The following is a 26,737-nucleotide window of genomic DNA, read 5'->3' as shown; positions in this document are numbered from 1 at the left end:
CTCTCCGGGGGCAACTCTTTCGATCAGTATTTGAGACTGAGGACACATCGCAGCGTCCTTCTGAGGGGAGGATCATCATTTAATTAGAAATTGACATATTGTAACTGACTATACTTCAATTAAAAAAAAAAAGGAAAGGAAAAGAAAAACCCGAAGCTCAGTGTCCTGTGAGCACACATCAGTGTCTTCGGGACTGACAGACTGTCACCAGAATAATCTAAGCGAGCAATGATTTACTGAGTATTTACCCCAAGGTTTATGGTGAGAATTAAAGAGGAAAAGACATACACGGCTTAGCAGAGTACCTGACGCGTGCTCAGGGCACAACCCGCATTAGCTATTGTAATTCTTGCTATTACTTTCCATTGTAAAAGGCATCGTTTTCGTCCTGGGAGGAGTAAAGATAAGGCGCTGATACCGCTGCATGAGGAAAGAGGTAGTTCTCTCATGGTTGGTGGTGGTTTGGGAACAATTTTCTCTCTTTACCAATGACCATAAATTTAGATGTGGAAGCTACCTGAGGTTCAAAGATGTTGGCTGGACTAATATTGTATCTATCTGCATAGCGTTTTGCATCACATTAGGATCAGGGGACTTAAAAAAAAAATAAAGAATTCCAAAATGACATATGCAGGGAAGACCAACTAAAAACAAGGTAAATCTCAGTGGATACAGGTGCTAGTGAACACACCTGCAACAGGAAAACAAAATGTAAAATGCAGAAGGACCGTGCGTCATTTGTGATTTAGAAGAACAAGAGGCCCCAGTATTCCAAGAGTTCAAAATCGAGTTTGAAGGTTGTTAAGAGGAAAGGAAGGTGTGACAGTTATACATACATATCAAGTTCCAACCAAGACCGTGAAGGAACCATGGTATCAATCTGCAGTGTCTGCCCACAGGTCAGCTGGGGTGAGGACGTCTGTTAATTTTTACGCAGGGACTCCAACTTGCCACTGTACGTGGAGAGAGAAGTTGGGACGATGGCCTTGTCCTCAACAGCTGATAAGCACCCTTTAAGTTGTGGTCTCCTTAGATAAAAGTGAGTATTTAGTGGAGGAAAATGCGGAGAACCCAGGTATTATGGAAAACCGCAGTGGAGAAGTGACTGGATTTTTTAATTTTGTTTTGCTTGTGGCTTTAAGGAACGGAGGGACAGCTATGTTGCAGTCGTCCGCTTGTCAGATTAGTGATTAGCAAGTACAACCCTGGGCTCTGCCCTCCAGATAAAACCATCAGTTTTTAACCATCAACGGGATATGCAAAAAATGAAGCTGGAAGATCTGGAGCCAAAAAGTGTATCTTGGATATTTATTTCTTGGTTCTACAAAATTATAATAGCAACCACCACCAAAAAAAAAAAAAAATCAATGCTGTTTTCATCTGGTGCTTATCAAAGGAGAAAGCCCCTCAGTTTTATCCTGAGCCAACTGCCCTGGGTGAGCTCTCCCATTATTTTCTTTCCACAGGCGCCGTAAATTCATATCTCATCATTGACCATATTACCCCCTCTCCGTTTATTATTAGTGCGTATTTTAGAGTGGTGGTAAGTATTGGCACATTTTATTATGCTGATAAACAATGTTGGACTGCCAGGTAAAATGTGCTGTCAACAGTGATTTCTCTCTTTTCTTCAGCATCTTTTACATTTTATTCTGGGCTTGTGGAGATGAACCTTTAGGACATCAAATCATACAGGGCCTGGCTCTTATCCTCTGCCTCCCAAGTTGATGAGTTAGGAATGGCATGGAAGAGATTATTCATTATGTAGCAACATATTAAAATGTTACAAACCCAGTTCAGATAGTTAAAAGAATATTTTCAACAGTCATTGGCATTTAAAGGAAGCAAATATCCTTCTTTGAAGACGTGCCATTTTGATCCTTGAACCTGAAGGAGAAGCATCATGACAGTGAGTTCAAGTGATTGAGGGTGCGGGGAGGTAAAAGTCCATTGGATGTTGGAAGCCAAACTTCCCCACTTCAGCCACTGACCAGGACATAAAGCTCTCGCTACATCGTGGTGGGTCTCACAACACAATACGTGGGGGAAACGTGGTGGGACCAGACAGAGTTTAGGAATGTCCAGTTGACTGGCCTGCTTGGTCACAGTGGCGTCTGCACTGTCTTGAGATGATGTCTGAGTTTTCATTGAGCCACTGGTTTGGGCGTACAATTTCCATTACATCTTTTGCTCATGATAAGCTGATTGTAAAATGATTATGGAAACATGGTAGGGTATCTGGTTTTCAGGGATAGCTTTCTGTTGGGATGTTTGTAATTCTAGCCAGTTTTGGGGCAGCCACAACCGGAAACTTAAGCTGTAATACGCTTTTGTGTATTTATTTTTAATGACTGCTACTGAGAGTCATCTTGAATCGATTGTTCCAACTGGTTGGTTCCTTTGACACATCTCAGTCCTATTCTGTGATTTTTAAGTCATTTTCATTTATGAAAACAGCCTAATTTTGTTGAACGCTCTGTACGACTACACTGATATGCACATATAAATACGTATATGCTTTGATACATATGTGCTCTCATACATTCATAGATATATGTATATTCATAAATCAGAGAGAGGGGGAATGTCTTCCTTCTAGTGGAACACCATCTAGTAAGCATAGAAGGAATAGGGAGTTAGACAGTTATCCATGGATGCTAACACTAGTAGGTGAAAGTTTGATGAGAAACAGGATGTGCACATAATAACAAAGGCACTCTCTACAGATTACTCACACGTTACAAAGGGAAAAAGAATGACATTATACTGCTGAGACCCGGCAGGCTGCAAGCGATGAGCCTGACGTCATTTATAGTGAGAGCAGGCAGGATCCTGGTGTCTGGTGCGGCGCACATAGAGGGGCAGACCGTTCGTTCTGTACTCTTCCTGCTAATAACGCATGATCTGAATTTCACCTTGAGGAACTGTGGGTAAACCCCAACTGAGGGACTTATCCAAGATAGCCTGCCTGTCATCTTCAGAAATTCCAAGGTCAAGAAAGGTAAATAAAGGCTGAGAAGCTCTTCCAGTTTAAAGGGGATGAAGGGAAGATGTGACAACCGTGTCTTCACACGTGATGCTGGGCTGGAAAAATAATTTGCAATAAAAGCCACAGTTGGGGTGATGGTCAGAATTCCAGCATGGATTATGCATTAGGTTATAGTATTCCGTTAATATTACATTTTGTAATTTCAATAATGTTACTGCAGTTTTGCAAAGATGTCTTTGTTTTTACAAAATATACACTGAAGTGCTTAAAGGTAAAGAAGCAGAGTGTCTCCAATTGACTCGTAGTTGGTACAGGAAAAAATCTGCGCACGTGGGAGGGAGGGAGGGAGGGAGCGTGGTGAGTCAGCTGTTCAGGCTAAAGGGCGGGTAGGAGTTTCTTTTCATATTCCTGAAATTATTCTGTAAATTTGAAGTTATATCAAAATACAATTAAAACCAAATTTCTATTTTACTCCCATATAGTTATTTCAGCATCTTTGGACCCTTCTTTCTGCGCGAGCATCCTCCCTCTTTGCACCCAGGTCAGCAGTGAGCGCTCACGTTTACGCGTCCCCAGATGCGTCTGTTCTTTCGTTTACTCATCCCGACAGCACAAATGGGGCTGAACTGGAGCCTTGAGTTTCAAAGCTCGAACTGGGGCTATTCAAAACTACGAGTCGGGGATCAAATGACTTCTTTCATCATAAAGTTCTTGCCACGAAACCTTTTTGTGAGAGTTTCATCTTCCAGGCCTTCATTGCATTACGACTGTATTATTGTTTTAACTGCTCAGCTGCATATTGTCTGTCACATCTTTTAAAAAGTATTTTAAAGATATTTTGTTCAGTCCAAGTCCTGCTTCGTCTAACCTTCCTTTAATTTCCCTGCAGGATATTGGGAAGCTGGAAGGTGTTAGAAGACTAACCTTTCAGCAGGACCATTTTGAAATATTAATACTACATTTATCATTAGTCCTTGAGTAGAATTTGGTCAGTATGTTTAATGCAGCTGTTCTTAAATGAGGAACATTCTTGTTTCCTCAAACTTGAGACTCTCTTCATTTTGAAGGCTAAAAGATGATGAAAATATTAATACTCAATTTGTGAAAACACATGCAGCTTTCAAGATGACTTTAATTTGAACACTTGTGAGGAGTAGAATTGTGAGTGGAGACTCTTGAGGCAAATGATGAAGAAGATGTATCAGTCAGTTTTTGTTGTGGTGATGCTGCATAAGAAACACCTCCCACCCTAAATCTTAGTGCCTTATGAGAGCAAGGTTGGTTTGTTGCCCGTGTTTGTTATGTATCTGAAGACGGCTGGTTCTTGGTCTGTGCTTTGTGCTTCTGTGATGGTCCAGGCTCTCGGTGATTATGGTCAGCTTTTATTCCAGGAAGCAGGCTGAATGTGTATCCTGGATCTTTTTCATGGCAGAGTGTAAGAACAAGAGAGTCACAGTTATAAAATGCAATCAAGTTTAAGGCGTCTGCTCAGCTTTGGAACCATATTTACTCATGCCCCATAGTTCAAAGCATGTCATGTCACCAAACCCAAAGTTAATGAGAAGGGGAGACCTGGCAAGAGTGGGGAAGAATGAATGTGAACAAATGCTGTGTACCAGATTGGTTGATCCAGGTTTAATTTGCATCCCTCCCCAGTTTTCCTACAGCATCCTCTTTGGTACTTCTTGGTACCTCGCTCTCTGGGCTTTAGACCTCAGTGCCTCCTGGGGCTCAGGTTGGGTCTCCCTTCCAAAACTCCGTTTTCTGTTGTGTCACCTGTGGCTTGTTCCTGTCCTGATCAACTGCAGCTCCTACCAAACTATTTCTGTCTATAACTCATCTCTTCCCCAACAGGCTGTAGTTTAATAATCTAATACCCAATTCCTTTTGGAGAAGTCAAGATTTCCCAGAGCTATTACTTACGTTACAGATTATCCATAAGCTCTTTAAAACTGTACTCCTGAAAGCTCTGTCCATCTTTGCTGTCTTATACAAAGAAGTGATTCTACTGATAAGGCTGTATCAGTAGTCAAGGTGCTACCAGAGGAGCAGAACCAGTAGGATGCAGGTGGATGACAGACAGACAGACCGGAGAGATGGACAGAGAGACAGACAGGGGGGAGATTTATCACCAGAAATTGGCTTACCTGATTGTAGGGGCTGGCTAGGTAAGTCTGAAATCTCTAGAGCAGACCAGCAGACTGAACTCTCTGTGGCAGGAGCTGCCACTGCAGTCCACAAGTGGAGTTTCTCCTTGCGGCTTTGCTTTGATTCTCTGCAGTGGATTACAGTGCAAAAGTCAAGCCTCAGAACCATTTTTTAAAAATAAAACTAGGCATAGGATAACGTTATCTTCCTCTGGACATATATTTTTTTTTAATTTCCAGGAAATTTTGGAGACTGCTAACTATCTGGGATTATTTAAAATATTTTGGACCATCCAGATGGTTTATATCTGATCCCCATGGTCGTTTTTTTCTGGAATATTCTGACTCCCAGGGAGCAGTTTTTTGGAATTCTAGACCCAGGTGGGGGTAGACTATCAGGGTCCTGACCAGTGGTGGGCCCCAGACTCTGGGTTCTAACTATGGAGGCACCAAAAACAGGCCAGTGCCTTCCAGCTCAGCATGCGCTCCCAGAGCAAAAGGAAACCGATATTCCTGTCACCTCCACGATGTCTGTCTTCCTCGCTTTGTTGGCCCTTTGATGCTCATGTACATTGTCTGCCATTTGTGTTCTGGCGTGCGTGAGCCGATCCAGATACTCCACCTGAAGTGGAAGTCCAAGTCCTCGCTTCCATTAAGCCCTCAGCAAGCTACACAGGCACACGGAGAAAGAACGGAGAGCAGGACATTTGTCTGGCCACTGGAATCTATTTTGGTGATTTTTGGGGTGACAGATGTCACAATAAAATCAGTCTTGCATCAGCCTCGGGCAGAATATCCTCTGCACCATAGCGTTCTTCACCTTTGACATAAGGGGAGAGAGTCCTTGGTCTTTCCATTGGGTCCTAACTTTGTATTATTCTAGTTTTTAAGTTGTGAAATAGTTCAGTTGTACTATAGACCTATGGAAGCTTCTGGAAAATCCTGGATGTATCTACTAATTAGAAACAGAGAAATTTCTAGGTTCTGTAACATGGCAGAGTGCATGTTCACAGCCTCTCATCTGTGATGACCCTGTGTCCTGAACCGGGCAATGTAGCTGACCTCACCTGCGTTCCTAATTGCCCCGTAGTACTAAGTAAAACTTTTACTTTTTCCAAAAATCCATTCAGGGCATGGCTGATCAAATTCACAAGTTTATGCCCAAGAATACTCTCATAGTTCATGATAGCAAGAGGAAATAAAGGACTGACTCAATATTAACCCATATGGTCAGTTTATTGTGAACCATTAAGAAGGAGGTATGTTTAGAGCAGCTGGAAATGAGCTAAATGTTAGCTGAAGAAGTCCAGGCAACTGTCCAAATGAGCACTGGGTGGACCGAAAATCCGGAATGCTTATTTCTGCTGAATCAATTGCTGTATCCGGCTGCAGTCCTTTTACGGTTCTTGAGACTGATGCAGAAATTAATTCATTTAAACTATTCAGAACACTCAATTTGAGGGACATTGGGTTCCTCAAATGTCTCCAACCAAATCTTGTTTTATCCGGTATGGCTTTTCTTAACACAGGTGGCATCTTCCTTCTTTCTCTCTTTTTTTTTTTTTTTTTTTTTTTAAAGAAAATTAGGTAACGTATTCGGGCATTTCAAGGAAACATTGTGGTTGAGAAGCTGATGGACGAGGTGACTGGGATACACAGCCGGCTAACCCCAAGATATCTTGGAAATGGTGCGTGTCCACCATAACGAGCGTGGCTGCTCTGTGATGAATTTACTTCCCCATCTGCGGAGAAAGTGCTGCCTGGGCCAGGGCTCGGCGACCTCGGCTTCTCCTGCCAACTTCTCATCTTGTTTCAGTAACGCTGTGTTAACCCCCACGGCAAACTTCTGACCTTTTAATACTGAGGACTCAAGCAAGCACATTTTAAGCTTAGCTGTAGTTTGTGTATTTCTTTCTTTCTTTCTCTTTTTTTTTAAAGCAAGCCTATTATAGATTTCACTTTGTATGGGAGCGATTTTACCTAGTCAGCAGTCTTTCCTTAAGAAAGTAACTAACTAGTGCTTCTTTCCAAGAAGAAAGCATGGATTAAAAAGCAGAGTCACCGCAAATAAGGCATGAACAGGGGAGCAGGGGTGTGGGTGATCCTCAGAGAAGGAGAACTTTCCGTCAGCTCTCATGCCCCACGCTGTTGTGTATAATTATTAGCTGCAAAATAGCACAGCTTGAAGGTTATTACTGCACATTAAAGAACATTTCACTTATAATTATGGAACGAAAAGAAGCGTTTACAACTCACCTACCGAAGCATTAACTTTGTGGATGTAAGAAAATATTTTAAAAACCGCTTCATTAAAAATCTGCAAATATGTGACTTTCCTTTTCCATCTCATAGCTCCTTTCTTCTTTTTCCTTTCTGACACGTTGAAGTCCATCTTAAACTTTCCTTTTAATTAAAAAGCTGCGTAAAACTGTAAGGGAGGGAAGAAAACCAGGAAGGGAGGGGGGTGGTCTGTGTGCTTGCCGGCTGAAATAAAGATTTGATACGTGAGACAGGTTTGGAAAATGAAAAGATAAAATCTCTCCCTTAACAGTAGAAGAAAACGCATGGTGCTCAGGACCAAGAGCGGGTTGTTTTCTTTCCTGATTGGGTGTCATAATTTTCAAAATAGAAAATGCTATGGAAATCCATATATGTCAACCAGGGTGCGCAAGTGTGTGTCAGTAACGTTTCAAGGTCTGTCGACAGGGAATTTCCAACTGTTCCATGCGATTCCCTCTGCCACCTGCTCAAATATCATCCTCTATGTATTGAATCTCTAGCCTGATGGAACCTCTGTGTGTGTGTGTGTGTGTGTGTGTGTGTGTTTTCAATGTGTGTAAAGACATCCTTTCACTCAAACACATTCAACGAGAGACTCTTGTCTGTCAAACATTGTGCTGGCTCCAGAGAAACAGCCAATAATATATTAAATAAAAGCATTTATCCAGATGCTTTGTCCCAAACATGGATTTTCAGATAGTTCAGGTGTCTTAGCACCTGCATAAAGTCCAAAGGGGCAGAATAGGTAATAATGGAAAGCAGCAGCACCTGCCCCTAACGCACACGTCTGTACACACATGCACACACGGATACTCACGTACACACACACACACAAGTAAACATATTAGTACACAGTGCACATGCACGTGTGTGCATACAGTACACTCATGCACACACATGTGCACAGATGTAAATATATATGTGCACGTGCACACACGTGCACAGACACATATACATAGAAACTTCTAGAATTCTCCAGAATACACCCGGGTTTTCTTCCATATTCCTCGTGAGTGTCCTGGGGAAAAAGATTCTGTGTAATATCCTGCTCTTACTTGCTGACCCCACACATCAAGGTGTTTGATTCTTCTTTTTTTTGTTAAAGTATAGTCAGTGTACAATGTTGTGTCAATTTCTAGTGTACAGCATCATGTTTCAGTCATACATACACATGCATATATTCATTTTAATATTCTTTTTCATTATATGTTACTACAAGGTATTGAATATAGTTCTCTGTGCTCTACAGAAGAAACTTGTTTATCTATTTTATATATAGTAGTTAGTATCTGCAAATCTCAAACTCCCAGTTTATCCTTACCTACCCTCTTCTCCCCCTGGTAACCATAACTTTGTTTTCTGTGTCTGTGAGTCTGTTTCTGTTTTGTAAATATGTTCATTTGTGTCTTTTGTTTTTTTAGCTTCCACATATGAGTGAGATCATATGGTATTTTTCTTTCTCTTTCTGGCTGACTTCACTTAGAATGATGATCTCCAGGTCCATCCATGTTGCTGCAAATGGCATTATTTCATTCTTTTCTATGGCTGAGTAGTGTTCCATTACATAAATACACCACATCTTCTTTATCCAGTCATCTGTTGATGAACATTTAGGCTGTTTCCATGTCTTGGCTATTGTAAATAGTGCTGCTGTGAACATTGGGGTGCATATATCTTTTCAAATTAGAGTTCCCTCCAGATATATGCCCAGGAGTGGGATTGCTGGGTCATAGGGTAAGCCTATTTTCAGTTTTTTAAGGAATCTCTATACTGTTTTCTGTAATGGCTGCACCAAACGATATTTCCGTAAGGCGTTAGCTTCTTGGTGGCCTGTGCGTTCTAGTAAGGTGCTCTCAGGGCCCTACAACTTGGAACCACCTCACAGTTAATAACGAATCACCTGTGACCGAGAGAGAGGGACGCTGGGTGTGTGGGGCCGAGCTCCTCTGAACAGCAAGACCCGACCTTGGGGGAGCGTTTCCCGGGTGCCGGACGCTGAACTACACCCTGCAGGCACTTTACTGGTGTCCGCAGGAGCCTCCCCGGGAGACAGGCATTATCAGCTCCACTCTAGAGATGAGGAGATCTGGGGGTAGGAAGACACAGCGACTTGGGAAGGAAAGTAAAGTGATGACTGTCCGAGAGGGCGAGGTCACCTGCTCCCTGACCGTGGCCGTGGGCGCTGCCCGAGCTGCAGGCGAGCGCGCTCCGGTGGGGCTGCGCCCATCGTCCCGCCCCCTCCCCTCCGCAACCCCTCACTCGCCCCGCCCCGCCCACGCCCACGCCCTGAGGGCTAGCTTTGCCAGGCCGCATGCCTTACCTCTGCGGAGCGTTGGGGAGGGCGTGTGCATTTTAATCTGAGGGTCTTCTACTGGGAGCCACTGTCCTTTAGCTTGACTTGCATTCCGTGATTGTCAGCCCTACTGGGAAGACAGAGCTCACAAACATGGAGGCCCTAAGGAGCAGTAAAAGGTAATATATTTATGTTTGTGCTGTGCAGGGTCTGCTTAGCACAGCGGACGCAGGGGAGTTGAGGGCCAGGAGGCTGTGCTGACTGTGGGTGCTCAGTTTTGAAAGGTCGCAGACTAATGACCTGACGTCTGGCCCGAGGCCGGTGTCCTCTGCAAGGGGGTTCAGGCAGAGTGCTCATGCCAGGGGCTTCTAGACTCGGCATTTCCTGAGTAGCATTTCCTCCACGTAAGTCAAATCATTGCATTCAGCGAGAAAAAAATTTTTTTGGCAAAGTTTTGAACAAATCTATGCATTAAACACCCAGTGAGTAGCTCCAGGAAGTGTGTGGGAGTTGTGCTCACAGGACCAGCCATGGTTTTAGCTCAAGTCTCATCTCACCTGACCTCCTGCTGCGGCTGGTGTTTCCCTGGTGAAGGTGTGATAATTCCACGTGACTGATCAAAACAGAACCCCACACTGGCCTTTGAGTGGTCTAAGGGTGAGGTGTGGAGGGAGAGAATCATTTGACTTGTTAGGTAAGGTCAAACACACGTGCTGATGAATGCAGAACCCTGTGGTTTGAAACCGGAGAGTCTCTGTTACGTATTTTACTGAAAAATCAATTATACCTCTTCTACGTGGTTGGACGCAGTCCAGAGAATGCAGTTGTTTGAGACCGCTGCATCGGTAGGGTTACAGAAACTGCCGAACAGGCAAATGAGAGGTTTCTAAATTATGTAGAGCACAACCCTCTGATCCAGAAAGGGAAGATTCAAAAGGGAAGATTGACTGACCTGGGAGGGTGAGGTCGACAGCAGGAAGCACCTCCAGAGATGACAGAGGAAGGGATATTTCTGGTGCCCAGAGCGGTTCTAGGTTCCACCCAACTGTGCCAACCCAGTTCTCAAGGAGCTGGACTTCCTTATGCAGAACACAGCGGGAGGGGCGTTCTTTTGCATCAGCCAAACACAACAGGCAGATCCATCCCGTCTGGGGACACTCATCGTGTCCAAATCTGGCTCTTAAATTCGGCTCCAGACTCTGCTCCTCCTCTTACGTTTCCCGCGTAGCTCTTACCCAGTAGCTCAAGCAAGAAACTCAGCATCTTCTTGACGTGGCTGCCTTTCTCTCACCCCATCTTCCGCCCGCATCCAGTCAGTCACCGACTCCATCATCTCTGCCTCCTGTCTGCTCTTCCCTCCGCCCCTGACGGTACCTGGATCACACCCCTCTTCTCTCCTGCCTGCATTCCCAGGGACTTCTCTCCCTGCCTCCCGTCTGCCCCAGCACCCAGTCCAGTTCTCCCTGGAGCTAGACTGAACTTTACGGGATGGAAGTTGGAGCCCGCGATTGGTCCTTGTCTTACCGCGAGTGTTTTGCACATCTTGTTTCCCCTCAGGATGAAGTCCCGAGTTCTTACTATGGCCTAAAGGGCCTGGCGTGATCTGGCCTCTCCTGCTGTTACTGTAGTTTTGTCTTTTCTAGAATTTTTTGTATCATGTTAAAAGATCTTTTTTTTTTTTTTTTAATTTTAAATAATTTTAGGTTACATGAAAGTTGGAAACAGACCACAGAGAGTTCTGGTATGCTCTTCGCCCAGGTTTCTTTCCTGTAAACATCGTACATAAGGGAAGTGTGCAATTATTTAAGCCGGGAATTAACCCTGATGAAATGCTATCTTCAGAACTTACTGGGATTTTGCCAGTGTTCCCACCGGTTTCCTTTTCCTGGTCCAGGACCGAGTCCAGGATCCTCGCACCTCCCTGTCTGCTCTAGACTAGGAGTGGCCCTCAGTGCTGCTTTGACTCACCTTTGACACTTGAAGAGCACCGGCTGGTTGTTTTTGGTAGAATGTCCCCCATTTTGGTTTGCTGATGTCTCTCAGGATGAGACCGAGGTTCTGTGGTTCTGGGGAGGATGCCAGAGAGATGCCGCGTCCTTCTTGGTGCGTGGTACCCGGGGGACAGAGGCCGGTTCCTTTTGTCATTGATGACGTGACCTCTGACCACCTGGTTGAAGTGGTGTCTGCCGGTGTCTCCACTGTAAACTTATTATTTCTCTCTGTAATTAATAAATAGCTCACGATGAGATATTTTGGGACTATGCCACTATCCTATTTCTCAATATACCCTCACTCTGCAATTTTAGCATCCAGTGTGTCTGCCGTGTGGTGTTTGCCTAATGGTCATGTTCTTCTTGCCTTGTTCCTCTTTCATTTATTCATGGAATTCCGCTCTAAGGGAGGTCTGTTCCTCCTCCTCCGTTTGTTGTTTATTCGGTTATTTATGTCACTGTGAACTCACATACTTACTTGATTGCACAGGCTGTAGTCCGCGGCCATCAGCGGCACTGCTACCTTCGCTGTCCCAGATTTGCTTGGGAGCGTCTTCAAGCTGCCTTCTGTAGAATCGTATCATTTGAATGGACGGGTGAGATTTACCTCGATGTGATTAACTGAGCAATACCATTTCTCACTGAGTTGTGCTTCAAAAGCAAACAAACAAAAACAAGGACCCAGAATTTTTTGCAGGCAGTCTCTCTCTAGAATTGTCTTTTTTTCTAATGAAAGCAATCTGTAACTACTGACTATTAGCTAATGACAGAACAATCCAAAGTCCTGCAGAACAGTCCAGAAAAATGAAAAGAAACTTTACCTCAATGTAATTTTCTTAGTCTCTACAAAACCCTGTGCTTATTATTAATTTTTATTATTATCATCATATTTAGAGCACCTTCTAAACAGAATGATTTATTAAACATTCAAGGTTTTAAAACTTCTCTTGTTTGAAAGAATTCTTATATAAAAGTGTATATGTATATATAAGCTATCGATATATATGCATATATTTATGCTGTATGTAAAAAAACTGCATATATATATATATATTACATAAAGAAACACACCCATTACTAAACTTAAGAAATAGAGCATCACCAGTACCTCTGAACACACTGTGTGCGTCTTCTGAATTCTCTCACTCTTAGATTCCATACAAGGACTATGTTGAATTTTATGTTAGTTTGCCTTTTTAAAAAAAAAATTTCATTCTGCATGTGTGTGAGAGTATGATTTGCAACGTATAGTTTAGCTTCGCCTACTTGGGGACTTTATATAAGTGAAATCACATGGGTACCCTCTTTGACTTGCCGTCTCCGCTCATCTTTGTTTCGGAGATTCATCAGAATCAACACCTGCAGCCTCGACGCCATTCCTTCCCGCCGCCAGCGCGTGGTGTGAAGGCATCGGCGTTTATCTCCTCCGTCCTGCTGCGAGGCCTCTGGGTTGCCCCTCTCTCTTTGCATCACGGCAGGGAACTCTGTTGATTCTGCTGGTCCCCTGGTGTACATCTGGGTGACATTCTTTAAGGTGTCTGACTGACTGCAGGTGTGATTGCCACATCACGAAGTAGGCAGATAATAACATTGTCAAGCCAGGTTCCCCCCAGAGTTTTTTCATGCGTTTACACTGTTGTCAGCGGTGCAGGAGCAGTGGCTGGAGCTCCTTGTCAACTTTTATTAGAACTTACGATTCTTGCCACTCTGGAGCATATCATATTAAGATGTATTTTCTTGATTGCTGATAAGGTTGAAAACTTCACATATTTATTGTCAGTTCAGATTTTTTTTTCCTGTGAACTGTCTGTTGGTGTCTTTTGTTCAGTTCTTTTGAGTGGTTATTCTTCCTCTGTCCTATAGAACTTCTTTATGTATTCTGAGTAATAAGACTTTAGTTATGTGTACTGCATATGGATTCATTCTATAGCTTGTTTCTTCACTCTCCTTATTGTGATTTTTGATGAATAGAAATTCTTAATTTTAATTAGGTCCCGTATGTCAATGTTTTCCCTCGTGGCTTGATTAAGAAACCATTTCCTATCTTCACAGTAATTATTTCTTTTATACTTTTTTTTTTCCTGAAAGTTTAAGATTTGCCTTTCAAGTCTAGTTACTTTTTCCATCTGGAATAATTCCTCCTTTCCTCGGAGATGTGCAGTATCAGTTTCCACACGTGTGTGGTCCGCTCTGTTCAGGCACCCCAGTTAGCCCTGTGCCGAGACCTCGCCGTCTGGTTTACTGGACCTTAAACTAAGCCCGACTCCCCCCTGGTCGTCCACCTCAGGCTGGCGTTTCCACTCGGGGCAGCTCTGACTGTGCAGGGCAGTGAAGGCTGTAAAACGTGGGTGACGTGAGCTGCGATGTCTTGATAACCACGATGGTCCTGCGACCTTTCAAACTTCCTGTCAGAACATTAACATTTCCTTTACTGTTGGTTATAAACATATAGAAAGTCAAAAATAGTTAAAAATGGTATTTATTAAATATAGTGTAATTAAAAACATGAGAAACATTGAGAATTAACGTGGCGTTTTATTTCTTTGTAAACAGCCTGGTAGCTGGGACGGGTCTGCTTGCTTCTCATCAGAGAACCTGTGGTTTGGAGGAAGCACCTTGTCTATGCCTTGAAGGGTGGTCGTCCTCCTTTCTAGGTCTGGATGGGCATCCGGCATTTTCCTGTGCACTCTCATTGCTGTGAAACACCTCTGAGAGGCATTTCACTTCCTCGGGGTCACCATCATCCTTTTTGTCACAAGTACTTTCCTCATTTATGTTGATAGTTGCCTTCACCGAGCTCCTCTGTCTGCCCGTCCAGAGTCTCTCAGAAAGGGGGGGGGTGTCAGCTGTCTTCTAAGCCCATCCAACTTCGTGTCTCTAGCGTTACCACTTTTGTTTCTTTGCTGCAGGGGAGGCTTGATACCCACATTCTACTCCCCAGACTTGGGGAATATTACCTTCTATGGCAAAAGGGTTTCTTCAGATGAGATCAAGCTGAGGTTCCTGAGGGCAGGGGAGAGTATTCTGTGTTATCCAGGGGGACCCGATGGAATCACAGGAGACAGGCGATCAAGAGAGAAGGTGATGTGAAGACAGGAGGAGAAGCTGAGGGATGTGGCTGTGAGCCAAGGGATATCGAGGCAGCCTCTAGAAGCTGGAAGAGGCATGGGCTGGACTCTCCCTGGAGCTTCCAGAAAGAGCCAGCTCTGCTAACTTCTTGCTGTTGGCCCGATAAGATTTATTCCCGACTTCCAACCTCCAGAACTGTAAAAGAATGCATTTGTGTTATTGTAAGCCATGAAATTTCTTTTTTTTGGCGGGGGGATAATTAGATTTGTTTGTTTGTTTATCTTTTAATGGCGGTACTGGGGATTGAACCCAGGACCTCCTGGATGCTAAACACACACTCTACGCCTGAGCTATACCATCCTCCCTTAAGCCAAGAAATTTGTGGCAGTGTGTTGCAGTCACAGGAAGTGATTAAAGTGCACGTCCATCTTTGTTGGACAGTGCCCTGCTTCAATGATCCATTTTTTGTAAAATGACATGTGGGTTTATTACTGGGAGCCAGAGAGACACCACAACAGCAGGCTTTGCCCTCTGTGCATGAACCGGGTGACCCATGTGCAGTGACTAATCACAAACAGGCTTTGGAAGAAGTCAGGTGATTGGTCACTGTCCATGCTGCACACCTGTTATTTACATTGTGATTTGTGGACTGAAGAGCCATGACCTTGGTGGATGGGTTCTTTTGAAGTAAACAGCAGTCATTAAAATTTGTGCATATGAGAAACATTAAAAATGATGATGTTCTGTATTCAGTGTTTCTACTCATAAACATGGTATGTCTGTGTATTTAGGCAACTGTCAATACCTTTCAATAATTTTCTCCATGAAATCTTGAATAATTTTTGTTTGATTTACTTCTAGAATTCTTGCATCCTTGCTGACATTGTAGTGAGATCTCTTTCTAAACTGCACATCTGGAGACTCGCTCATATGTAGAAATGCGATTTACTTCGGTAAATTGCTTTTTTTTGTCTAACAGTTTCACTAAATCATCCTATCAATTCAAAAAATTAACCTATAGATTTTGGTAGTATTCTATGAGGGCAATAATATAAACTGTTTTCTTTCCTTTTACTTTCTTTTTCTGAACATACTGTGCAGGCTAGGATCTCCGAAACAATGTTAAGTGGGAGACTCATTAGCAGGCATCTCTGTCCTACTCTTGATTTAAAGGAAATCCTTCCAATACTTTTTACTGTTTTAAATGGTGCCTACTAGTGGTTTTCATAAACCTTTTATTAAAGTTAAGAAATTTCCCTTGCAGTCCAAGTATTATAAATGAATACATAGTTAGTTTTTCTAAATGTTCGTCACATCACTGAAAATAACATCGAGTCTTCTGGTGATGGCTGTGGTATTTGACATGTATTCATTAGCGTAGACTTGTCAGCTTTGCTGTGCAGATGTTCTAGGTCTTGAAATTGTTTTCCTGATGGATCTCTAAGAGAGATCTATTTCAATTACCAATATGATAGTAGATTTGTAAATCTCTCTTTGTACCTGTGTTCAGCTTTGCCTTATATGTTTTAAAGCAATGTTATTAGAGGCATATGGATTTAGAAATATTTTTTATCTACCCAGTGAATTGAAATATCTAGTGAAGTTTTTTGGACTTATGATCTATGTTGTCTAATACTAATAAAATGATACCAATTTTGCTATTTTCCCGATATATATTTTAAATACTTCTACTGTCAACCTCTCAGTATCCTATGTTAAATATATCTCATGTAAGCAGAATATAGTTGAATTATTTAATCCAGTCTCCCATACATGGTCATTTCCTGGAAAGTTTAATACATTTATGTTGCCTTTGATTTATACATTTATTTCTATTTCCATTATTGTACTTAAAATTTTTCACTTGGTCTACTTTTTTTTTTTCTGTTCTGGTTTTGTAGTTGTTGTGATACAGCTTTTTTACTCCCAGTTTTTTCCTTTACCACTTTACTGCTGTCTCATGCTATACAGACAGTAGGGTATACATTGCTATATTCTATTCAACAAGTGTATTTGACCTAACAAAAATCCATCGCTAATGAATAACCTTCCTTTTCTCCCCTAGAATATAAGAAAATAGGAGAGATTAGGATTCAACTATATGCTCTTTTTTATTTCTGTATTCCTAGTTGCAAACAGAGCACCTTGAACATAATGAGCACTTAATAAATACTTGTTGAATAAATAAATCAATTAATATAGTTAAATTTTATTAAACATTGGCTCATACCTGCCCATAGTTTGTAAGAAGTTCCTATGAAACACAGGATATAATCACCATGTGTGATTTGTTTATTTAAAAAATCAAATGTATTAGAATGTATTAATGGAAAAGGAGGCATACTGATTGTGAAACTTATTTATATTTTCACCCAGATATAAGTAAAGAGTCTTGATTGTCACAGTGGAGACCCAGGTGGCCAGATGAGAGTTCATTCAGTCCTTCTTTCCAGAAACTCTAAGTGAAGTAAGCCCTTGAGAAATATTTTCCATGTCTGGGGCCTCCTCATTCTCTGGCAAATCATCCCTACGAACTATGTACCCCATTCCTTGAAACCATAGAACATAAAACATGGCTCTAGTCATCTTCTGTAGACGTTCATTTTCCTTAGGGGGTCTCTGCCTCTTCTGTTTTATTCTGTGGGGGGTGAAGGAGGGTGAGAGGAAGTTCGGCTGAAGAAGTTCCGCTTTTTACTGCCTAGTCCCCCGCCCTCCACTACTCCCGCCTACCCACTCCCCACCCAACACGAATCCAGAACAGGGATACCAGTGATTTTGAGACCAGCCTCTTAATTGTTGAGAGTCTGGGGCTTCCACTTCCTCCCCTCCAGAGGAGTGTTTGCCCTACACACCCCACGGAGGCCCCCGTCCCTCTGGTTCCTCTTGGAGGGGTTGGATTGATGGGGCTGGATTGGAGGATTTCTCCAATCATGCCGACACACTCTTTGCACCAGCCCCTTTGATCTCTTACCTTCCATCTAGCCAAGAAGAACCCTCATGCATTTATTTTATTTAATTTTTAGCTACTTTTTCTAATTCTAGAATTAGGTATTGAAGAAAGATAAAGGACTACTTTGATATAGAGGTAAAAGATAGAAATTTGCACATTTCCATCAAATAGGAAAGTCAGGAATGGAAATAAATTCTTACAAAGGGATGCGATAAATGCTGTAAAAGAGCTACATCAGGCATGTGGATCCAAAGAAAGTTCCATGAGGGTAGAAATGATGTCTTATACAGTCTGTTTTAGTTCTTACACCAAGCACGATGTTGTGAACATGGTAGGTACTTCATAAATATGTGTGATGAATAGAACAGTTGGAGTGGATGTTGTAGAGAGAAAGCTTGTAACCACATTTGCAGGAAAAAAGAGTTGATGAGCAGTTTAATTAATAAAAAAACCGATTTTGAAGTAGCAATGATATCTTGTTTTGTTTTGTTTTGTTTTGTTTTCCTTTTTGCATCAGACCATAAAACAAGGATGTGAAGGGATTTAGTGTGATTTACATGCACTACTTCGGGGAAGCACCAAATGCCTTCTTAGGGAAGATGCAAACCCATCCCACATTGAGTCAAATGGTCTCGCCTAAGTTATTAGAATAAAAGCTGAGAGAGGCCATAAACACAGGACAAGCATAAATGATCTCGTATTCGATAGCAAGGAGGGTTTCTGGCCTACTTCTGCATTTGCTATTTGCACTGGCTTTAATTTAGCTCTTAATTAATGACCCAATAGAAGGCGATAAAACAACAAATTCATGAAGTTTACAGATGGTACTTCATTAAGAGATATTACTAGTCTGAATAAAGACTGGTAAGCATTTGATTGGCTTTAAAGATTTTGGAAATAATTATAGAAAATAGTAAAAAAAAAAAAAAAAAACCAAAAATCAAACTATTGTTTTTTAGGGAAATTTTAGAAGTGGAAATATAGAGGAAGAACAAACATGAACAACAGGGACTTTAGCCTTGGCTCAAACACCATGACAATAAAATTAGTTTTTAAAAACTATTTTATTTTATTTATTATTGTATTATTTAATCATCTTATGTTGATGGTGGGGGGAGGTAATTAGGTTCATTTATTTTTAGAGGAGGTACTGGGGACTGAACCCAGGACCTTCTGCATGCTAAGTGTGTGCTCTACCGCTTAAGCTATACCCTCCCCCTAAAATGAGTCTTTAATACATGCAATTTTATATAAAAATGGTATGTTGTAGAGTGTGTCCTGTGCATACTTTTGAAATAATCTCACAGATTTTATTTTAATGGGGTATTTATTTTAATGGAAAATCAATGGGAAATCCCTGGACTGGACTATCTCATCATGAAAGTGACAAGTTCTAATTTATATATATTTTTACTTTTAATTTTGACATAATTTTAGACTTGCAGGAAAGTTATAGAAAGGATACCTGTAGAACTTCCACTCAGATCACTCAAATGTTAACATTTTGTCATATTTGCTTCATCATTTTCTCTCTGTGTCTATATCTTTATCTATATCTATGTCTATTTCTTTTTCTAAACCATTTGAGAGTAAATGACAGATATATTTCCTTTTATGTTTCAATACTTTACGGGTCACTTACTAAAAGCAAAGACATTATCTTTTGGTACAAATACAAAAATCAAGAACTTCAACATTGGTATTGGACTATTAGCTAATCTGCAGATCTTACTCAAACCACTGATTTTCCTAATTGTGTCCTTTATAGGAAAAAAAATCGGGGACCAAAACTTGTATGTATCATGGCTCTCAGCCTCGTCTAATCTGGAATGGTCCATTAGTTTTTCCTCGTCCTTCATGATCTGGGTATTTGTCAAGGACACAAGTCATTTGTTTATAGAATGAATCTTGATTTGGATTTGTCTGATGGCTTTCATCATTATAGCCCGACTGTGCAGTTTTTCAGTATCACAAGAATGATGTGTTTTTCACAGTATGTTACATCAGAAGACCATGGTGTCGATCGCCCCATTTGATGAGCTGGTTACTGGGGGCGCTGCAGTTCCTCCACTGAGCAGTTACTGTTTTCTACAGCAGAGTTACTGTAATGGTACAGCTCGTACCTTTGGGAATTAGGTTCTTATATGGAGATAGTTTGAGACCCTGTAATCAGCCTGTTACTCATTACACTTCCACCCACAGGTTTCGGCATCCATTGGATGCACATCATGCGTGGTCGAATCACTAGGATGGAGGTTGCCAGATGGTGCTATTCTGACTCAGGACGGCCTTTCACTTCCCCAGCGCTTGGGGAGGGTGTTTGTCAGCTTGGAGTGTGGGCTGTGGCTCCCTTTTGCATTGTGGTTGTCTCTTTATGGGAATTTTCATCAGTGGAGGCATCCTCACAGGGCCGTTAGTTTACCCGTTCGGGCTACTTTCCCTTTTACACCCACTGTTTGCAGTGAACCTCCCCCTTCCTCTGTCCAACCCTCTGCCCACAGACGCAGTGTCTTTCGGAGACGGCCATCTCCAGTGGACTGCACTGAGCCGCCCCATTTTGTAGCTTCTGATCTTTCAGGTCTCCTTTTATCTTTCTCGTATAATAGGTTTTCTCTGTCCTGTGGTATTTTGGGACCAACCTCTGGCCCATAACTCGCTCCTCTCTTTTCTCTCCCGTGAAGTTTTTCTTGGGCTTCCCTCGTTCTGCACAGAAACATGCAGTGAAGGGTGAGATGGTGCCCTGGGCGGGGGTGTTTTTCTGCCTCTGGGCGCTTTGAAGTTTGAGCTTTATCTGTCTTCTAGTTATGATGTAGGGAGGTCTTTTTACTTAACTTAGCAAAGCCTCCGTTTTCAGATCTTTGGAAGCGAGGTGGTGGAGAGCTCATAAGGGATGGAGGAGCATCTCATTAAGTGAATGGGTGGTTTTATGCTCTCCCCTCACGTACCTTGGGTTTTAGTTCCTTTGCATCCTGCCCAATGTAAATCTCCGGAGCACAGTGGTTGACGATGTGAACACTGGAGTTAGTATTCTCGAGTTCACGTTCTGACACTGACACTTACATGTTATTCAGCGACTTGAGCCTCCTCCTTGCATACAGATGAAGTATGCTCACACCTAACTCGGAGGGTTGTTGTCAGGACAGGTGTGATAACTCCCAGGAAGCTCTGGTACAGCCCTAAACTATCATGAGCACTTCCTAATATTTTTTAAAGCCACAGATGATTACATTATTTTACTTAAAGAAGGTCGAGCAATGAATTCTTCTCATGAACACATTTGTCCCTCTTGTGGTCCTCTCAATGTTTGTCATTGACCTGAATGAGACTTGAATTCATATTTATTAAACTTGCAGGTTGACCCAGAGTCAGAAGTTAAATAGAGCTGACAAATGAGATGACAAATTCCCATCTGAGTTCTTCTCTCCTTCTTGAATATATTTCGTAGGATTTTGTTTTTCCGTCTACAGTATCACTTATCAGAGTCTACCTCGGGTGAACTTTCGTTTATGTATCTTCATCCTTCACTAACTTGTGAGGTTTTTGGAAGAAAACTTCTTAATTTATTCAGTTTGGGAAGACAGACAATGAATCAGTATTGGTTAGAGAATTACAGTAGAGTGTTGTGACTAAGATGATTTTGTCTCATGGAAAAAAAGAAACTGAACTGAGATAGAAACAAAATTAAAATCTAGTATTTGATGCCCACCTGAATTTGATGTCTGTAACTTCTGTTAGGCCATTTTAGCTCATGTGTGTAGGGTGGTTTGGAGGGAGGCAGTGTTACTGGGTCCCAGCTCATACCTTTTGACACAGGACAGGCCAATAAATCAAGGGCTGAGTTGTTGGGGCAAGGAATAGTGACTTTATTTGGAAAGCCAGCAGTCTGAGAAGATGGTGGACTACTGTCCCAAAGAATCATCTTGCCGGAGTTAGAATTCAGGCTTCTTTTATATGAGAAGGGGTGGGAGTTAGGTCAAGCATTTCCGGCTTCTGGTCAGCCTCCCGAGGGGATGTGTTAATTTCTTCCTTTCTGCCGTCATTCACAGGTGGGCTTGGTCAGTCAGGGTGTTTCCTGTGAGTTAAACAAAGGTATTTTAACTTAACACTCATTACCTGGGAGACAAGGTTCCCAGAGACAGGCTATTATGTGTAATTTAAGCTTAGAGGTGCCATCCCTTTAGTGGTTAACTGGTAGCAAAGGCAATAGAATCCAAAGGTTAAAGGAAAAGAAACAGATCCAACATGGAGTCAGACTTGTTCTTGCCTGTCACAGCAGAGAGGACACGGAGGTCGCAGCTAGGAAGTCATCCAGCCAGAGATGGCCTCGTGGGCGAGGGCTGCAGTCCCAGAGATGAGGAGAATTAGATGCCATCTGGACCGACAGAAGCTCGTGTGGGACTGGTTTTTCTTGCCTCAGTTACAAGTGTACTGATAGAGTCGAGACTCTGTGCAAATACTGACACTCTTGCCATGAAGGAAAAAAACGCTTCTGTGGCTCTAGCAGGTGCACTGCTAGTTAACATAACTAAACTCATGTAGTAAAGAATGGCAGGACTCCTTTCTCATTCAGTGCCCCTAACCCCCAGTTTCCTGTCTCCCCTCCCTCTTCTCGGTGGCTCCTTAGCAAGCCAAGCTCAACAGAATGCTGATGGGAAAACCAGTAGCTTAAATGACGGGTGTGCGTGTCACCCGGCCTGGAGGCTAGCTGTGAGCTGACCAGAAGGACTCTGCTGGTCTTGTCGAGAATTACGGAGTTGACCATAAAGCACCTGTAACCTGTTCCTCAGGAATGGAGTTATCAGGGTTATGATGGGAATATGATTTTAATTAGTTTGCAACTTCTGAAAATAGCACGTGTGCTCCACCTGCATGACAAGAAGTGGGGGCAGAATATGATTTTCTGTGAAGAGGAATCTTGGGGAGAAAATCTTGTCAAGTCTACTGGGAAAACAGACGTGTGTTAACCGGCTGACCAGGGATCGCAAAAATGATGCTGGCAGAGACCTGCACAGGCCACCGGGCCTTCCCTTCCTGGCTCTGCCCTGTGTGTGTTCAAAGGTGCCCACCAAGTGCAGGGGCTTTTTCTTTAATTATCTCTAACCAAACACGTGGATTCCTTGCTCTCACTTGAGGTTTTTGTTTGTTTGTTTAAACAATTCCTTTTTTTTTTTGACTCTAGATGAGAGGATAAACTACCCCTGCAGCCACGCTGAGAGTACAAAGCAGCGGTGAGTCCGGGCAGCCTCGTGAAAACGCACCGCGCACCAGCAGGGCTTCGGGCGCTAATCCCAGGTCAGAGGAGCCACTGGTCAATTTTTTAGGAAATGATGATATTTTGATTGTTGATATGGGGTCTTTCTGGGTTTTCTTGGCATCAAGGTAGGGAACAACTGGAATAGAACCTTTCCATTTCCAGGGTTTAAATGATTTTATGAAACCAAGGCTCTTTGGAAATGAAGTACACTGAGCTTAGTTTGTATGAACTGTGTTGTATCTCAAGAGATACTTGTCTGCAGTCTTTAACAAATACTTAGCAAGAAATTCTGTTCGTTTGCTAGAAACATACCCTGGCAGGACCCAGAGCGGTCACTGTCTTTATCCCCCGGCTTTGGAGCAGACTTGATCTTCCCTTCCCAAATATGTCTGGCTGCCCTGCAAGGGTTTCTCCCAAGTGTACCTGCAGAATATGGGGGAGGAAGGTTGGGGCCAAGGGCAGTCTTTCCTCCGGCATACGCGTCAGAAATCACGGCGACATTCAGCAGTCACTTCTGCCCCTCAGTGTCCAGAGCCTCACCAACAGGACTGGTGACCGGTCCGCGCACCCCTGGGCGCCAGCAGCTCACTGGTGCTTCTTGTTGACATGTTGTGATGCCTCATGTGCTGATGCTGCTTCGTGGCGGTGTCTAACTTGGTCACAAAGAGGTGTGGGGTTTAGTCTGGGGCAAAGGTCGTGGCTGCCGGCATAGCCAGGGACGAGACCAGGGAAACAGACATGAGAGTGGCATGAAGTGACCGGCTGAGCCCTCCTACAGGGCTGGTACTGCGGCTCCACAGACGCCCTAGAAAAGCCACAGACCCAGCGGAGGGAAGGATGGATGCTGACGGGTGGCTGCATCTGCCCCTCTCCTCGGCGACCCATCGATCCCAAAGACCCCACGGCTCCCAGGCTGGCGTCCCTTGGCCTTTGCATCCTTTTTCTGCTCTGGGGGGGAGCACACCAACCGCAGGCTCTGGGACTGTCATGAAGACGGCCGAGGTGCTGGAAAAGCAGCGGTGGTCCTGCCCACAGGATGCTGGGGGGCCCGTGAGTGAATATGGCATCCGGAGAGCCTTGCTTTTGAAATTAGGTTATGTCCCACAGATCAATAGCTGCTTCTTCGTCTCTGACTCTCCTGGGGAGGACAGTGAGGTGAGCTGGGGGAGGGAAGAAGCTTCCTGAGACCTGCCCCATGGCGCCCGCCCCTGCAGGCCCCTCCCGCCCGCGTCCTGGAGCCAGGTGGGCATCCTCACCCCATTCTCTCTTGCTGCTTCTGTGACTGTGCTTGGCCGCCAGGTGAAGTCGTGCCAGCTGTCGGCGGAGCAGGCAGGATGTAGAGGCCCATGGCCGGCCCGCCCTGTGCCCTGAGTCCCACTGCCTGGGTCCAGCTGCTGGCTGCAGGATCAGAAGCCATCAGTCTCCCGTTGGCGCGGGTTTCCCATGTGGCAGCGTGATGGCCCAGCACTGCCACTGGTGTGGGCCGCAGCCGGCCTGGTGCACTGGCCTCATCACTCACCATTATCAGCTGCGGGCAGCCCGCTGCTGGGCACCAGGCTCTCGGAGCTGCTAGGTCCCCGGTGCCGGGGCCTGGAGTGGAGGGTGTGCTTGGCAGTCAGGCCACGCTGGCTGGCTGGCAGCACCCAGAGCCAAGATGGGCTCCCCGCTGATCTCCCTGCGAAATGCTCGGTCCACCTGTAGCTCAGCTGCTGGAGGGACTGGGGGGGTTGGGGAGAAGGCAGGGGGAGGGGAGGAAGAAAAAGAAAGAACATTTAAAAAATTTATTATTAGATTTTCACTTTTCTAATGTGGCTAAGTCATTTGACCAAGCAGATTTTGTGTGCCTAAAGACCCAGAACCAGATCCTTTTGGGGACACATTCTGTGACAGGGTTCCCCTGTCGGTGCCACTCTAACGGCAGACGGAGGACAGGGAAGAGTGGGGCGCACACCCCCTTCCTCTCCCACTGCCGAGGTCCTGGTGCTGCTGGGGCTGGGCCTTTGGGATGAGGGCAGCCCTGCGTCACCGCATCTCAGGTGACTGTGAGTCTAGATGTTGAGCTCAATCAGGGGGTTTTCTCGGCAGGTTGTTTTGAGCTCGACCACCTCAAAATCCCCTGCCTGCGTGTGTCACCCCTCTGCCCAGGCAGGGGCTGCGTCTCCGTCCTCTTTCCCTGTCTTCTGGTTCAGGGCTTCCATTCCCCCGTATCTAGAAGGCGCTCAGTGGATGCTTTTGGAACCAAAGTAACTGAAATTGCAGTTAAGAGGAATATTTAAACCCTACGCAAATACGCAGACGCACTGCGGACCAGATCTCCTCCCCGATACATGACTCTGTTAAAAATCCCATTACTTAGCCCGAATCAGTGCAGTAAGATGCTTGTCAATATTTCCCATCTCGCTTTTCAGACAGAATCCTCTCAGTACCCCTTTGAACTCTGACTTGGAAAATCAGTTCATTACCAAAGTGTCAGTTTGCCCGTTTGCCAGACAATGAGGGGCTGGAAAAGGGAAGTTTCTAATTGACGCAGAAACAGAATTCCGGAACCGGGCGGCAGTCCTGAGTCTCAGGAGAGCAGCACATCGGCCGGTCTGGGTCCCCTGCACTCTGGGTCCCCGTTAGCTCTTGTCCTAGGAAGAAACATTTAAAAAGTTGGCTACTTCGTTGCCCTCAAGATGTTTGGCCCAAATCTGGGAGCAGAAGTGCATCTGGGAGACGGAGAAATGGAGTCTGTGTTACCAGTGGGAGTCACTGCCTGTGCTTTTGGAAACACCCATTAAGAATCACTTACGCCAAACTTTATGTCAAAGAGAAACTTGAAAAAAGCCAGAGCTATAAAATGTTGGCTTGGAGGGAAAAAGAAGTAAGTTAAAAGAAGATGTTGTATGCTGTTGATCACCTGATGCGCTACCCCTTGGCTGAGACTCCCTGTGCCCTTTGAGTTTAGGCTGAACAGTGGCTACGTGTTGAATCTTTACTTCCATACACGGCTGGTGCAGGTGCATCACAGCCTGGGTTTGAACAGAGGTGGGAGTCCGTGTGCACAAATTACAGATGTGCGGGGTGAAGCCCCTCCCTTCTGCCTGCCTTGGACCTTCGGTAATAAGCAGACATTTTCATAGTTTGAGGTAATTGAGTATTCCCAAATAATGGGGCTCCTCCAGGAATGAGGACCAAATGGGTAATCTGGTCACTCCTTTGAAAAAAATGTGTTATTAATATTTTGTATTTATTTTCTTCATCTCCGAGCTGTGTACCTTCTGTCTTATGAGATACACTGTGCCCGAGGGACCTTGGGGAAACGACAAAGGGTGGGGGCACCTGGTCGTGCCGTGGGCTTGGCATTTCTCGATGACAGTATCCTTCCACTGATCTGAGCTGGTCTGGTGCAAAAGCATGGTTTCAAATTCTGCCCTTGAAACACGGATTAAGCAGCATTGCTAATACGTATTTGTCCCTGTGCTGTCAAACATCTCATGGAGTCTAGAGTCTTAGACAGCTTAATAGCCAATTCCTCGGTCAGTGTCACCGCAGCCGTGCCGCCCTGCCTTTAAAGCACAGTTGAGATTTATCTGAGCAATAGGGGTGGAATGATACCTAGTTAAGGACCACCCCCGGCTATGTATACATCACCACGGCCCACTGACACCCACAGTGACCAGGAGCCGTGGACAGCACTCCCTCTCCAAGGACCGTCGGCCTCCGTGCCGGAAGCTGCAGGACCCCAGCTTCTACCCCCGCTCCCCCAGCACCCAGCGTGAGGG

The 26,737-nt window shown here is 44.1% G+C and overlaps 1 long non-coding RNA gene across 1 annotated transcript in view; it reads left to right on the top strand.

The window, feature by feature from the left end:
- Window positions 1-26,737, top strand: part of LOC141575609 (uncharacterized) — a 168,317-nt gene that overhangs the window by 66,363 nt on the left and 75,217 nt on the right. Inside the window, exon 4 of the long non-coding RNA XR_012503284.1 lies at window positions 22,899-23,011. This is a non-coding gene — a long non-coding RNA (uncharacterized LOC141575609). The remainder of the gene's footprint in view (window positions 1-22,898; window positions 23,012-26,737) is intronic.

Source organism: Camelus bactrianus, chromosome 30 (assembly GCF_048773025.1).
Source record: "Camelus bactrianus isolate YW-2024 breed Bactrian camel chromosome 30, ASM4877302v1, whole genome shotgun sequence".
Classification (NCBI taxonomy): domain Eukaryota; kingdom Metazoa; phylum Chordata; class Mammalia; order Artiodactyla; family Camelidae; genus Camelus; species Camelus bactrianus.
This window is presented reverse-complemented; position numbering and strand designations above follow the sequence as displayed.